Below are 15897 nucleotides of genomic sequence, written 5' to 3'. Positions count from 1 at the left end.
GGAACATTGCATATAATGTCAGACCTTTTTAGTATATTGATTAATTTTACTAAGTAAATTTTCTTTTTTCACTTTGTTCTATAGGAAAAGAAAGAGGAAGAGAAATATAGATGATAAAATTTAAAAAAATAAATATTCATTTTAAAAAATATTTGCCATTGCTAGAGTGAACGTCAGCAGTCTCTTTTAGAAACTTCAAGGCAAGATCTAAGTTTTGGTAGTAAGAAAAATTTTCTTCAAATTGTTAGATTTCAATATTCCATAGAAATTTTCTTTCTTTCTTTCTTTTCTTCCCTTTCTTTCTTTCTTGGTTCCTTTCTCTCTCTCTCTCACTCTCTCTCTTTCTGAGTTATGTTAGAAAAGAGGTTATTCTCTGTCCCTCTGATGTTGTTATAGATAAGAAAATGCAGTCTAGAAAGGAAAAGATATTTTCCTGAAATCACTGAATGAAATTAGAATTTCCTTGAAAGTTAAAACAAAGAATTTAGAATGTAAGAGCCTTTGTGCTTTGACAAAAAGGAAACTTTGAAAAATAGAGTATTTCAACAGAATGCCAGAAAAGAGATCTTTGGATATCTAACATTAGAACTTAGAATCCAAAATATTAGAGCTAGAAGGAACTTTAGAGATCATTTAGTGCAATCCCTTCTTTTGAAGGTGGAAAAATTGAAATCAGGTTGGAGCAGGGGGAGGTAGAAGGGAGCCTTGCCCAAAATTAATCAAATTAATTGCAGAATTATAACATTTCATAGGCTGCTACCACAAAGAAGAACATATCTGAACTGAGAGGAACCAGAAAACAGGAACCAGAAAACCCAGAATGTTGAAACAAAGCATTTCAGAATTGGAAGGGGCATTGGAACACAAGATGTTAGAGCATGCTAAGAGGCATTGTGGGAGAAAACCTTGTTTTACATCTCAGCTCTGCTATTTGTATGACCTTAGGAGGTTTTTAACTTAGCTGTCCCTCAGTTTTCTCTTCTGTAAAATCAGAAGATTGAATCTAATGACCTCTAAGGTCCCTTCCTACTAGGACATGCTGGTAAATGTTTACCACGTGACTTTCAAACACATTCAGAGAAAGACAGACACAAAGAGACAGAGAGAGGCATGTGCATCCATACTTTTAAGATTAATCTAAATTATTAGCATTTTACCTCTTCACTTTCTTAAATCTAAACGATAAAAAACCCCAACAAGCTCTGATTTATAACATTTGTGGTTTCTGAGGTATAAATACTCACGACGAACATTTTACAATTGCCTCGGAGGCTCTGGTATTGCAGCTGGGTCCAGCACATCCCTGCTTTCAGCCTTAAACCTATGGACTTATAAACACAGAACGTGGGATGTCAGAGCTGGGCAGAGGTCTTAGAACTTAGAACTGCACGACTTAGACCTGGAAGGGGTCGGGGTAGGGCTGCCCAGAATTAATCTAGGTAATTGCAGAATCACAGTAGGCTGCTACCACTAAGAGAACAGTATGGAGTAACGGAGCTGGGGGGGACGCAGGAACATAGAACGTTTAAACAAAGAGCCTCAGGATGAGAAGGACGCTGGAACACAAGGGGTTAGAACCTCCTGAGAGGCGAGCTCGGCTTCCCGGTTTTCCTGGTGACAGAAATGCCCAAGGGAAGTCTGGCACGGGGACTGGAGAAGATTCAAACTGACCTCCCCAATTCGCAGCCAGGGCTTTTTGCCCCCCGTTTAGAGCTGCGCTCTCCACATGGGGGACGGATTGGGTTTTCCCCTCACCCACCGGAGGTACCTAACAGCACCGCGCCTTCCAAGCGGGTGAGTAACCTCACCAGAGGCGGGGCGGCTGCGGCTTTCGAAAGATTCTTCTTCCTTCTCCTGTCAGGTGAAATTAAAAAGAGAGAGAACATTCTTTTGGGGAGTGTAATCTCTCGCCTGCTACAAGAAGCCCCGTAAACTGATAAATTGCAGATTAAGTGACTGCCACACTCCACTTCAGTTCCCCCGCTGTTAATTTCACACGTTGTGCAATTCACCGCTTTCAGGGCCTGTCAATTCCACCTAATGGCAGGAGGCCCTAAAACGCTTTGCCCTGACAGTCCCAGATCAAGAAACTCCAACTCCTAACTCGGCTGGATTGCATACATCACTTATGCACAAATTACCAATATGCCAGCGAGGAGGAATTATGTCAGATGACAACGGAGACATGAGGTACAGATCGCAGAAGCCGAGCGGCCCTGACAAATTACACACAGGCGCTGCCGGGGGGAGGGGGGGAGGCGGGGCGGGAGCGCGGGTGGTGGGGGTCATTGTCTCCTTACTCCGGAGGAGCAGGAATTCGTTGCAGATGGGGTGCCGGACCCTTCTCTCACAGCTGAGCTTCCTTTGGTCTCAAAGCGGGCCCAGACTGGGCCTGTGGGACCTTAGGTCGTCACTTTCACTCCTTGGGTCTCGGAAGCAGCGCAGCTCCTGGAAATAATTCCGTAGCCTACTGGTCCATCTCCCTGTCCCAAGCCTCTCCCCATCACTCTCCGCTCAACCGCCAATCTTTCTAAACCTCGGGGCTGGCCGTGTTACTTGTTACTCCCTTACTCAGGAAAGTGCAGGGCCTCCCAGAGACCTACAGCATCTTTTTTCCCTGAGCTGTGTCCCGTCTTCCCAAGCCTCTGCTTGCAGGGCTGCTTTTGTCTTTGCCACAAATGTAGCCTGTATTTGAATCTCCCAGATTTCATCTTCAGTCCATTAGCAAGCATTTATTAAGCACTGTAATGGACCTGGTGCGTTACATAGAATGGGAAAAATTCTTCCAAAAAAGCTTACGTTCTGGGGGTGCTCTTACACGCACAGATTCGTTTATGTTGTGCATAAGTACAGAATAATGCAATACAGGAAAGGATGGAGTTGGCACGTGGGGGAATCAGAGAGGGGAGCTTGAGTGGAATCTTGAAGGAAGAAAGGGATTCTGTGAAAAAGAAGGGTGTGCGATACAAACATGGGAGCCAGTGGAGGCAAGAACTCCGAGGGTATGGTGACTTCCTGCAGCAAGGCCTTCCTGGGGGCCCATGGGCTTGGCCAGCAAAGAACAAACCCCGTCAGGCTCTGCCAAACTAAGGGTTTGCAAGATCACTGTAAGTCACCACAGAGATAGATCAGGCAACAGATTGGATGGTCCCGAGGGTATCAGAAAACGGGGAGATGGTCTTTCTACTATTTTCCCTCCGGGTACCTTTCTGAGTTATTCTAAACTTCAGCGCTAACCCCTGTCCAGACTGGACACTGTCAGCCAGGACACTGCCCGAAAAGGAAGGCCTAGGCTCAGTCTCTACAGTTATTCAAGGCCCCTGGAGCAAATTTTCTTCATAATTCACAAGCCAGCGAACTCCTGCCTCCTAAAAAATCCTCCCAGGCCCTTCCAAAGAGAACAAGGATATCAAGCGTATTCAGGGGAAAGTTCGTTTCTGCTTCTCCATAAGATGAAAAGGGGAGGGGAAGGGATACAGTTTCAGAGTGACCCAGAGAGGTTTCCCCCATTCTGGGGTTTCACACATGTACATGTATTTGCAAGAACACACATACATAATAACATGCCACCTTACATATATACACACATGTGCCTATCTCTGTATAAACATTTATACATTCATATAGCCACATACAAATGTATGGCAAATATGCACCAATATATCATCCAGACATGTAAATACATACACTCATATATACTTTCATATACAATCCTGCCTTCACATGCACACATATATAATACAATGGAAACATATATACATTTATTTTATAAATATGGATTTTAACATAACAAACACACAGAAATATGCTCACTAAAGTCCATAAATGCATAGTGACATAGGGGTATGTACTGCATAAATGTATATATATATCCCCATTCAGATGCACACATATACATATAATACAATGCACACATGTGTACATATAGGTATGTTGTTGTTCAATTGTTTTTCAGTCATGTCCAACTCTTTGTGGCTCCATTGGGAGTTTTCTTGGTGAGAATACTGAAGGGGTTTGCCATTTCTTTCTGCAACTCATTTTACAGATGAGGAAACTGAGGCAGACAGTATTGAGTGACTTGTCCGGGGTCACACAACTGGCAGATGCCTGAGGCCACATTTGAATTCAGCTCTTTTTGACTCTAAGCCAGTCTCTATCCACTGCACTAACTAGTGGCTCTATCATTTAGGTTTGTAGATTAATTCAAACATAGCTGCCCTAGAGATATACTCACACAAATCCAAAGGGGAGTATTTTGTCAGACATCAAAGATAGCGAGGTCATTCCCTGTATCCCAAGCCATTGTCAGTCATCTGGACCTTTATTCTGCATTGGACATGATGGTGGAAGAGAGAGAGGGACCGGTGACTTGTGCAACTCTGCCTCACTTGAATCCAATTCACCTGCATGTCAAGACATCAGTTCTCTTCCAACACAAAAGACAAACAACAGTAACAAAAATGCTGAAGGACAAATGCATGTTCTCACGTATGTGTCCCTGTACCTTCAAACACACATGTACACAGACACACCTGTGCATCTATGGTACATACATAAACACGCAATCATGTGAGAAGTGCACACATTCGCCCACAGGAAGCTGTGCGCGCGTGCACACATACTCACACACACACACACACACACACACACACACACACACACACACACACACACACACTACTACCCTGTTTTTAAGTTCCCTCATTTTCATTTACAGAAGTGCTGATGGCTGAGGGTCACTGGGGTTGCCTGACAAGCCTCTCCTGGCTCTCTGTAAGCCTAAGTGCTGACCCCATTCAGACCTTGTTTGGCTCCTTCAGGAGTCCTCTGTTGGCCCTGCTCCCCCATCCCCGCCTCCCCCAGGGATCAAAATGACATAATGAAGTTCACCCACAGGATTTCTCTGACAGTTCCGCCCCCTGCCTCTGCCAGACTCGCTGCCATTTAATAGGGGTGCAGTAGGTCCAGAAGAAAAGGGAGGTGATGAATATGCCTGGGAACCAGATCTCTGTAGGATCAAAGACCCCTGAGCCAGCCCCTGGGTCAGAGCAGTACTTTCCTGAGTGCCCCTGACCCCTAGTCTGTAAATAGCTTTATGGGGCTGGTTTCGGAGGGCAAGGCTAATGGTGCAGGGCTTAAATTAATAGTGACGTACACCTTTCATTATGGCTATTAAATGAGGTGCTGGAAGCTGACGGATTCTCTTGTTTGAATAGAAATTCTGAAATGTGTGTGTGTGTTTATGAGTATATCCATTTGATTCTATAACAGACTTATGACCAATTGTCAAATCAGAGACAAATGAGAGTATCTCTAGATTTTCTCTGAGCCTCAGTTTCTCCCATGTAAGATGAGTTGAACTAAATGCTCTCTAAGCTTTATTTTCAATGTAACATTCTGTGTTCTGCATTCTGATAATCTGTGTCCTAAGGGTTTGGTCAGTTCTGGCATTCTTACATTCTGGGATTCTAGCACAGAGAATGTAGCCAGGTATAAGCCTGGCAATTTAGCAAAGTTAAAAGGCGGACAAGTGCTAGAAGGTGGAGTTTCTGGCAACCCTAAGCATGTCTCTGTCATAGAAGAGCATGGCCAGAGCAATCTCTCTGTATCCATCAGCTCCTTTTCTACTGCAAAAATGTCCACATTTATCCCATTCTTAAAACTCCCTTCTCTGATCCTACTGTCCTCATTAGCATCATCCCATAGTTTTTCTCCCTTTTTCTCAGCTAAGATCCTTAAAAGGCCAATTGCACTAGATGCCTTGACTTCCTCTCTTGTCACTCACTTCTTAACCCTCTTGATTCTGACCTCAGAAGACAGCTCCAATTGTCCTGTCTAAAGTCACCAGTATTCTCTTAATTGCCAAATCAAATAGCCTTTTCCCAATCCTTATTCTTCTTGACCTCTGCAGCTTTTGCCAGGGTCAATCACCCTCTGAGACTCCTGGTTATTTGTCCTTTCTAGATTTTGGCGCTACCTCTCTCCTGTTCTCCTCTTTCACTCTTTGACTGCTCCTTCTCAATCTCCCTTTTCTGCATCTTCATCCAGGAGTATCCCCTGAAGCTCTCCTGGGCCATCTTTTTTTTCTGTTTTAAATTAAATCACTTGGGATCTCATAAGTTCCCATGGGTTCAACTATCATCCCTATGCAGAAAATTGCCATATCTATAATTCCAGCCTTCTTCTTTCTTATTAGCTCCCCACTATATCATCAATTAACTCAAACATCATAATTGGGTTTTCCTTTGGCATCTCAACTTCAAGATTGCTCAAAAACCAGCTCATTTTCTTTCCCCAAAGATCTTCCCCCTTTCCCAACTTTTCTTTTACTTTCAAGGGCATGACCATTCTAACTCATAACCTCAGTGTCATTCTCAACTTTTCTCATGCATCCATTCTATATATCTTATCTGCTGCCAAATCTCCTGTATGTCTTTTCTCCATTCATGCAGTCACCACTCTGATTCAGGCCCTCATAACTTCTTACCTGAACTATTGCAAGAGCCTTCTGGATGGTCTCCCTACCTCAAGTATCTCTCTACATCCAATTCATCCTTTAATAACTGTCAGAATGATTTTCTTGAAGGACAGGACAGACCATGTTATCTCCCCTTCTCAGTCAAATGGAGTGGCTCCAAGATCAAATTCTCCACTGACATTTCTCACCTTTCACTGCCTAGTTCCTACCTACCTACCTTTCCAGGTTCCTTATATTTTATTCCTCTTTGTTTACCCTATCATCCAGCTGCACACGCCTAAATACACTCATCACACTCCATTGGGGCCTGTTCCCATGTCTGAAATACCCTCCCTACTTAGCTCCAATTTCTATCTTCCCTGGCTTCCTTTAAGACTGAGTTCAAATCCCACTTTCTTCAGGAGGACTTCCTTTCTTTTCCTTCCCTTTTCTCTATGATTACTCCTTGTATTTGTCCTGTATACTTCGTGTCCATATATAACTGTTTTCATGTTGTCTTCTCCATTAAAATAGAAGCTCTCTGAGTTCCAGGACCATATATTTTTTTTTGGTGTATCTCCATCACTTAATACAGTGCTTGGTACATAGTAAATACTTAATAAATGCTTGCTGACTGGCCAACTGTGAGTCTGGAAGATGGACCCTCAGAGTAGGAGGGTTTGGTGAGAGAGTTTGTCTTGAATGCTTAGGGGTCTCTGATCCCAGGCTGTGAGATTGAAAAACACTTGTTATTTCAGTCCCTGACACCCTCACAGGTGGGAGAATGTGAAGGGAGATGGCGTGATAACTAAAAACAGATCCATTTAATTGACCAAAAGCAAGATACAGAAGAGAATGGTAAACACTCTTCTAGGGCTCCTTTTGAGCTGGAAACTCATAAGATGCTTTGTTTTTTATCACCTCAAGAGCCAAAAAACACAGGAGGCCTTGTTGATTCATGTATTTATAGAAACAGCAGTGATCACCCTTCGATTACTATTTAAAGACAAAGAAATAAGGTTAATATTAACCTCATGGATATGCTACAACATAAGCATTATGGGAGTTTTGGCACTTTTTCACAGAATCATTTGAGAAGATTTGGTCAAAGGTGTAGAATGTCAGAGCCAAAAGTGACCGCGGAATGTCAAATGTAGGACTGCCCATCTTTTCTCCAACATCCTCCCTGGTAGTGACTTGTCTGTTCAGCCTCTGGAAAGTTTAACCATTTAGGACATAGCATGTATGGAAAACGGGAAGGACGCTGGCTCTCCAACAGAGGTCCAGAAACTTGCTACATATATGAAACATACTATGTATATGACCTTAAAGAAGTAACTTAGTCTACCTGAAGTTTACTTTCCTCATCTATATAATAAGTTAACTGAGCTGGATAGTCCCTGAGAGTCCCTTACTCTAGACCTCAATTCTGTGATTCTGTGACTTGCACTTGGAAAGAAACTTTAAGGTATTCTGGGCCAATTTACATCCATTGTCTGATAATCTGTTCATACACTTGAAACTTAATCATTTGAATAAGATGAGATCTCTTTTCTAATCTAAGCTCCTCACAGTTTGAACTTTTTTTTAAATTAATAAACTTTTCCCCTTCCTCTCACATCCATTACTCTTACTCTTATCCCTCACTCCCATAGAAAAAAAGAAGGAAACAAATATTTATTACACACTTATTATGTACCAGGCACTGTACTAAGCACTTTACAAATATTATCTCATTTTATCTTCACAACAACCCCAAGAGGTGGGTGCTATTATCATCCCTATTTTATAGTTTAGAAAGCTGAATCAAATAGAGATTATGTGACTTACTCAGGGTCAGACAGATAACAAGTACCTAAGAGCTTCTTGACTGCCCAGTACTAAAATGTTATATGATTTTTTTGGAGGGGGAGATGAAGGGCATGGATACAGAGCCTATAATCTCAAGGCCTAATGACAAAACATGCCACTAACAGTTTTAGAGAATTGCCACGGCCCCTAAGAATTTAAATGGCTTTCTCTGGGATTAAACAGTATGTGACAGAGCCACAACCTCTACCCACCATCCCATGACATTTCTCATCTACAAGCACAGGGCTGTAGAATCTACTAATACACAAGCATTTAAGTTTGGCTCTTACTAAGTTTTTGCCTTACTGGGTGCGGGGATACAAAGAAATAAAGGGGATCTTAACATGGTTCCAGCCAATGCTGTGGAAATCACTGCAACTGGGCCTCTATTTCCCCATCTATAAAATGGGGATAATTAACCCTCATACTACTGCTCCCATAGGACTAGTGTGAGGAAAACACTTGATGCCTTGTTCTAGAAATCCAAGGTGTCATCGGGCTACTTCCTTCGTCCCTTCCAGCCTCAGTTTCTTCCTCGGCAGGATTAGACTCACAGTCCTTTGTTCCCCATCTCAGGGGGCCTATCCTAAAGATGGATCCCTGAAATAGTTAAAGCCTTTGTGATGTGGGCTATTATTATCATCCTCAGGGTGGATCTCCTTGGCACTGATCCATTTAGACAACTTTTTCCCCATGAATGGCTCACTCATCACCGGCCACTGAAGAGCTAATTATATCAGTAGGAGGACTGGTGTCTATTAAAGAATGTGTGTTAAAGGGCTAAGTTATTGTCTGAGACTTCTCCAGAGCCAGTAGGGCTGGGCCTGGTGCCCAAGGGACATTAACATCTGCCACTTTGTGTGTGTGTGTGTGTGTGTGTGTGTGTGTGTGTGTGTGTGTGTGTGTGCAGTGCTGAGGAGAAGAGAAGGCTCATGGGCTTTGCTCAGAAATGATTCAGGGGAGCTGAAAATCCAGTATGAGGATACTCAAATCAGGGATGTTCTGAGACCAGTTCCAACTGGCTGAAGAGGTGATTGTTAAATTTTTAGCAAGAGCATTTATACCTCAGAAATCTGCAGTTGCCACAAATCAGAACTTGATTTATTGTTTTGTTGATTGTCTAGAATTAAGAAAGGATGTCTAGAATTAATAATGCTAATAAAATTTTTCTCCCCCTTAGAGAACCAGGTTGATAAATATTTACCTACATTTTTCTATATTGCTCTTTAAACATTGTTTGAATTCAGCAGTTTAGTAGAAAGCTCAGGGAAGAAGTCATCCCCAGACCAAAGGCTGGATTTGAACTCAGGTATCCTTGATTGCAAGTCCAACATTCAAGGGCAGTTTCTATTTAATTTTAGTTTTTGTAGCCTCAGTACTTCCACTGTTCCTGGGGGATGGAAGGCCCTTAACAATTACTTGTAGATAGGCTGATTGATGGAAGCCCAGAGAAGGGAAGGGGACCTTCCCTAACACCCAGTTAGTAGTAAAAGCATCATTTTATTTTTATTTTTAAAGCTTTTTAGTTTCAAAATATATGTGCAAATAAATTTTCAACATTGACCCTTGCATAGCCTTGTGTTCCAAATTATCTCCTCCTTCCCCCCATCCCCTCCTCTAGAGGGCAAGCAATACAATATATGCTAAACATGTTAAAATATATGTTAAATATAATATGTATAAACATATTTATACAATTCTCTTGCTGCACAAAAAAAATCAGATCAAAAAGGAAAGAAAATTAGTAAGAAAACAAAATGCAAGGGAACAACAACAAAAAGAGTGAGAAAGTTATGTTGTGGTCCACATTTAGTTCTCACAGTCGTCTCTTTGGGTACAAATGACTCTCTTCATCACAATGGAACTGGCCTCAGTCATCTCATTGTTGGAAAGAACCCTGTCCATCAGAATTGATCATTATGTAATTTTGTTGCTTATACAATGATCTCCTGGTTCTGCTTATTTCACTCAGCATCAGTTCATATAGGTCTCTCCAGGCCTCTCGGAAATCGTCCTGCTGGTCATTTCTTACAGAACAGTAATATTCCATAACATTCATATACCACAACTTATTCAGCCATTCTCCAATTGATGGGTATCCACTCAGTTTTCAGTTTCTGGCCACTCCGAAAAGGACCACAAACATTTTTGCACATGTGGGTCCCTTTCTAAAGGAAGCATTGTTCCAATCTTTCCCCTCCCCCCATTCTCTCCCCCCCCCCCACAACAGGTTGACCAATACATGTTAAATATGTTAAAGTATAAGTTAAATACAATATATGGATACATGTCCATACACAGCTATTTTGCTGCACAAAAATAATTGGATAAAGAAAGCATTTTAAACAAAGTCTTCTGGCACCTTCCCCATTCAGTGTTCTTCCCTCTAATCTTCACTGACCTCATATGTCCCTTCCAACTCTAAAATCCTGAGGCACATCCAGCCCCTTACTCGAGAATCTTCAATAGCTCTTAATTAATTCAAGAATAATAAAAAAGAAAAACTTCTTCATTAAAGACCTTGATTATCAAAGCTACAGTCTACCCATCCAGGTTTATTGCATGTTACTTCCTTTCTCATGCTCTGTATTTTAGCCAAACTGGTTTACTTTGTTCTCTTCCTTCTTGGATCTCTAGCTTCTCGATTTCACATAGGCTTCCTTCCAAGGCTGGAACTGGCCTCCTCCTTTATTTTGTCTCTTTTCTTGCCCAGCTTCCTTCAAGATTCAGCTCATGGACTGCTTACTTTCTGTGGGAAACTTTTCCTGACTTCCTGGTTTGTACTTGTTTCCTTCTCAAAATGCCATGCTTATACTTTTGTATTTATATATTGTATTCCCCTCCCCCAAAGAAATGTAAACTCCTTGAGGGCAGGAATTTTTTTTTATTATTTTGTATTTCTCCACACCATCATAGTTACTGGTTTGGATTGGGTTGGATGGGTAACTGCCCCTGGAAACTTTCCACCTGGAAGCCACGGTCTTGAGTTAGAAGTCAGGACACCTGGGTCTAGACCTAATTCTGCCTGACTGGGTTAGCTTGGACAAGTCGCTGTCTCTGAAATCAAATTCCAGTGTAAAACGGGGAGATTTAAGGAGTAAGGGCTAACCTCAGCTCTGCCATTTTCTGTGCTAAGCTCCCTTCCAGCTCGGACACTATATACTCTGTGATCCTAAGAAGTAACAAGCAAATAGAACATGGGGACCCAATGGACTTCTGTCTTCAGGATATGCCAGCCTCTACTGCCTGAAAATGCCCGTGTCCCATGCAGAAAAGGCTCCAAATCGTCCTGATGAAATGATTGTTCTAAAATAAATGAAGTGACACCAGGAATCTCTTTGGATTTGAATCCATTCCTGCTCACTGCCCCCCCCCCCCCATCAATCCCAGAGGCAGGTGGTGTTTCAGTTAGCTCTGGACAGAAAAGGTGAAAGTTTTGGGGGAGCCCAGCGAGGCGGTCCCCACAGCCTTTGAACAGCCGGCCTCTCCCTCCAGAGGTGAGGGCTAACGGGTCTTTGTTCTAGAGAAGCGGGCTGGCCTCCTGAGGCTGGCTTCCCTTTCTTCGCTTGCCCCCTTGAGGACACACACAGTAAGCCAGCTGCCGACCGTCAGGGCCCTGCCTGCCCTCCAGGCTCTCAGGCCGGAGGAGACGGAGCTGGGGGAGAGAAAGGAGTGTCTGGGAAGGAGAGAGGGTTCTGAGAGAAAGCGAGAAGGGAGAAAATCAGGGCCAGAAAGGTGACAACCCGCTCCGCCTGAGGCCTGGGAGCTGCATCCCCTCAGGCAACGAGGGACAGTCAGTTCTACAAACTTCTCCCCCACTGCCAGCTCTCCCCGGGCTTTTTTGTCTGTATCTGGGTCTGCAAGGGTCTTTCTGTCTCTGCCTCAGTCTTTGTGCCTTTCCCTGGAGTTCCCTCTATTTCCGACTTTCTCTCTTCATCTCTGCTAACTGCTTATTTCTTTTTGTTCCTTCCTCATATATCTCCATTCCTGTACCTCTGTATTTTTCATTATGTTTTATGGTTCTCTCTCTCTCCTCCCTCCTCCTCCTCCTCCTCCTCCTCTCTCTTCTTCTTCTTCTTCTTCTTCTTCTTCTTCTTCTTCTTCTTCTTCTTCTTCTTCTTCTCCTTCTCTCCTCCTCCTCCTCCTCCTCCTCCTCCTCCTCCTCCTCCTCCTCCTCCTCCTCCTCCTCCTCCTCCTCCTTCTTCTTCTTCTTTTCTTCTTCTTCTTCTTCTTCTTCTTCTTCTTCTTCTTCTTCTTCTTCTTCTTCTTCTTCTTCTTCTTCTTCTTCTTCTTCTTCTTCTTCTTCTTCTTCTTCTTCTTCTTCTTCTTCTTCTTCTTCTTCTTCTTCTTCTTCTTCTTCTTCTTCTTCTTCTTCTTCTTCTTCTTCTTCTTCTTCTTCTTCTTCTTCTGGAATTAAAATCAGTAATAGAGGTTCCATAAATGTCTCTTAGGTAGAATTTGATGGATTGGACATCACCTGAAGGCTTCCTCAGTTACTCACCAGTCAGACAAATATATAGGGTTTGGGTCTAACATGGATAGATGAGCTTTCTCTCCAAGGTGATTGCTCTCTCCATGAAGTCCTCCAGAAGCATGGGATAGCTGGTCTTAAGAGATGCTCCACCATTTTCAGTCACATCTGACTCTTTGTTATCTCATTTAGGGTTTTCTTGGCAAATATACTAACTGGAGTGGTTTACTATTTCTTACAGATGAGAAAACTGAGGCAAACAGATTTAAGTGACATGCCCAGGATCACACAGCTAGGAAGTGTCTGAGGCTAGATGTGAACTAAGGAAGATAAGTGTTCCTGACTTCCCCAGGCCTGGTGCTGTATGCACTTTGGCACACTTAGCTGCCCAAGAGTCACTCCAAGGGTTCCATTTTTGTGATTCTCCCTGCCCAAGTCTCCCTTCTCCCTTAAAACCTGTGCATGCAAGGGCCAAGATTCTCTGGAACTCGTTACATTACCACTATGACTGTACCCATCAAAGTGTAATTATCATTTGTGTCATCTGTACCCCCTGAAAAATTTGTTATAGGCAATTTCTGCTATTTAATGTTCAATCCACACTAGCACAGAGTCTGACAGAAGATAGCAGTTAGAGAGAGGGAAGATGGGAAAAGTACTTCCAAATCAGGAAACTTTTGATTATTTTCACTAGGGATACAGGGCCTGGGACCAAATAGAACCTCAGAAAGAAGGATGGAAGGGGAACCCTTGTATAACCACAACTAAGTCTTTGTAAATGTCTCTAAATTTTAGTTTCTTTTCATTTGCCCAACTAAACAAATTACACTCCACAGCTCTCACAAAAGATGGGCCAATATGACCCAGATGGGCCCAGCACTAGACGGTCAGAAGGAAGCCCCTAAACCCTTTGGGGCATTTTTTCTAGCTCTGCTCTGTTTCCCCAGCCTGTGGTTAACTGGCTAGAGCAATTCTTGGGCCTCAGTATAGAGGAACACTGTTGGGAGGGGGTAACTGTTCTCTACCCTTGTCAGAATACATTCAAAGTATTGCCTTCAGGTCTGAGTTTTATAAAATATAAAGGGAAACTGGCTGTATAAGTTCAAATAAGCACCGTCTGCATGTGAGGCTGCTCTTAGCTTGGGCTTTGGAGCATGCACCAGCATTCTGTCATTGGTTCCAATCTGCTAACTGCACAGTTAAAAAGGTGCTTGCAATGGCTGCTGAGGCCTGACCAGGGCGGGGGGGTGGGGTGCATCAGAAAGACTAACTGGTCTCTTTCTATTTCCAACAGGGGTCTATTCAAGTTAAAGAAGTCAGTCTCTTGGTGGAAAAAACCCTGAGGTCCTCCCCACTTAGAGTCCCCATATGGTTTTTTGCTTCTTTGCATGTCTCTATTTGTGCTTTTAAGTAAAGGAGTACTAGAGATGGCTACAGCTTTGGAGATTTAAAGGTCAAATGTTGAACACCAGAAATCCAAGAATAGGAGTCCATGCCAAGATTTGTTAGTGACTAAGCATGGTCAAGTCCCTGAAGGAAGACCTAGAAGAGACATGGACTTAATCACTGGTCATGACACATTCAATAATAAAATTGGTGGGCCAGGTACTTTGTAGAAACTGCTTTAAGTATGAACCCTTACTTTCCAGAGACTGAGATGAAGGATGGAAAGCAGGCTCTTTGTTGGGTGGAGAATGCCTTGTCATTTCTGTGTTTGCCATATTTTTACAGCAATTGTAAAAAATTAATTGGTGAAGAGATCACAAAAAAGAGAAAGAATATTATTGTTCTATAAGAAATGACCAACAGGATGATTTCAGAAAGGCCTGGAGAGACTTACATGAACTGATGCTGAGTGAAATGAGCAGGACCAGGAGATTGTTGTATACTTCAACAACAAGATAATGTGATGATCAGCTGTGATAGACTTGGCTCTTTTTCATCAATGAGGTGTTTCAAGGCAATTCCAATAGATTTGGGATGGAAAGAGTCATCTATATCCCCAGAGAGGACTGTGGAGAGGACTATGTGGCTCATAGAAGAGTATTTTTACTTTTCTGTTGTTGTTGTTGTTTGCTTGCTTTTTGTTTTTCTCATTTTTTTCCCTTTTTGATCTGATTTTTCTTGTGCAGCAAGATAAATGTGGAAATGCATTTAGAAGAATTGCACATGTTTTACCTATATTGGATTACTTGCTGTCTGGGGGAGGAAGGAGGTAAAGAGGGAGGGAGAATATTTTGGAACATAAGGTTTTACAAGGGTGAATGTTGAAAACTATCATATATTTTGAAAAATAAAAATATATTATTATAAAACAAAATGAAAGTATCTATTTCATGATTAAAACAAAAAAAATAAAAATTAATTGGTGCTAATTATTAAATGATTCTAGGGTCCTAATCATTGACCACTAATATTAGGAAGAACATACAGGAAGGGGCCTTAAGGTTGAAGTTAAGTCCAGAAGAGGGAAGTGAATGTGGGAGCTGAAGACTGCCTTGAGAAGAAGGATAGAAAGTATTTGGCTTGGAATGGCTCTATGATCCTTGACTTCAAGTATTGGAGCAGCTTTCATATAGAAGAGGGATAAGATTTGTTCTTCTTAATCCCAGAGAGAACTAAATGTCCATCAATCAGCATAAGTGGCAGAAGAGAAACAAATTTTGGTTCAATAAAGAAAAAAATCTTCTGAACAATTAGGGCTGACTGAAAATAAACTGAAGGAGTGAATTCCCCATCACTGCAGAAGCCCTAAATTGGTCCCTCTTCTTTTGTTTCTCCCTATTATCCCTATGATAAAATGCAAACTCCTCAGAATGGTATTTAAAGCATTTCCTTCAAGACTCACCTCATGGACCTTTCCTGATCCTCTTACTGGTCACAAATCTCTTCTTTTTATTTTTTTTTTAGAATTTTTTTTCAGGCAATTGCAGTTAAGTGACTTTCTCAGGATCACACAGCTAATAAGTGTCTGAGACTGGATTTGAATGCAGTGCTCCAGTGCCAGTGCTCTATCCAACAAACCATCTAACTGTGACAAATCTTTCCCTCCTTAAATTATTATGAATTTACTTTTTTGTATTCCTGCAAGGTGGTTCAACATCTTGCCCAAAGTCAC

At 42.2% G+C, this 15897-nt stretch overlaps 1 long non-coding RNA gene across 1 annotated transcript; it reads left to right on the top strand.

Moving 5' to 3' along the window:
• The first annotated feature begins 1944 nt into the window (after nucleotides 1–1944).
• Nucleotides 1945–15096, top strand: LOC141553613 (uncharacterized). The gene is made up of 2 exons (XR_012485550.1): nucleotides 1945–2190; nucleotides 14074–15096. It is a non-coding gene; the product is annotated as an uncharacterized LOC141553613 (long non-coding RNA).
• Nucleotides 15097–15897: the final 801 nt, after the last annotated feature.

Source organism: Sminthopsis crassicaudata, chromosome 2 (assembly GCF_048593235.1).
Source record: "Sminthopsis crassicaudata isolate SCR6 chromosome 2, ASM4859323v1, whole genome shotgun sequence".
NCBI classification, from domain to species: Eukaryota; Metazoa; Chordata; class Mammalia; order Dasyuromorphia; family Dasyuridae; genus Sminthopsis; species Sminthopsis crassicaudata.
The sequence above is the reverse complement of the archived record's forward strand: the minus strand, read 5'-3'. Positions and strand labels throughout refer to the sequence as shown.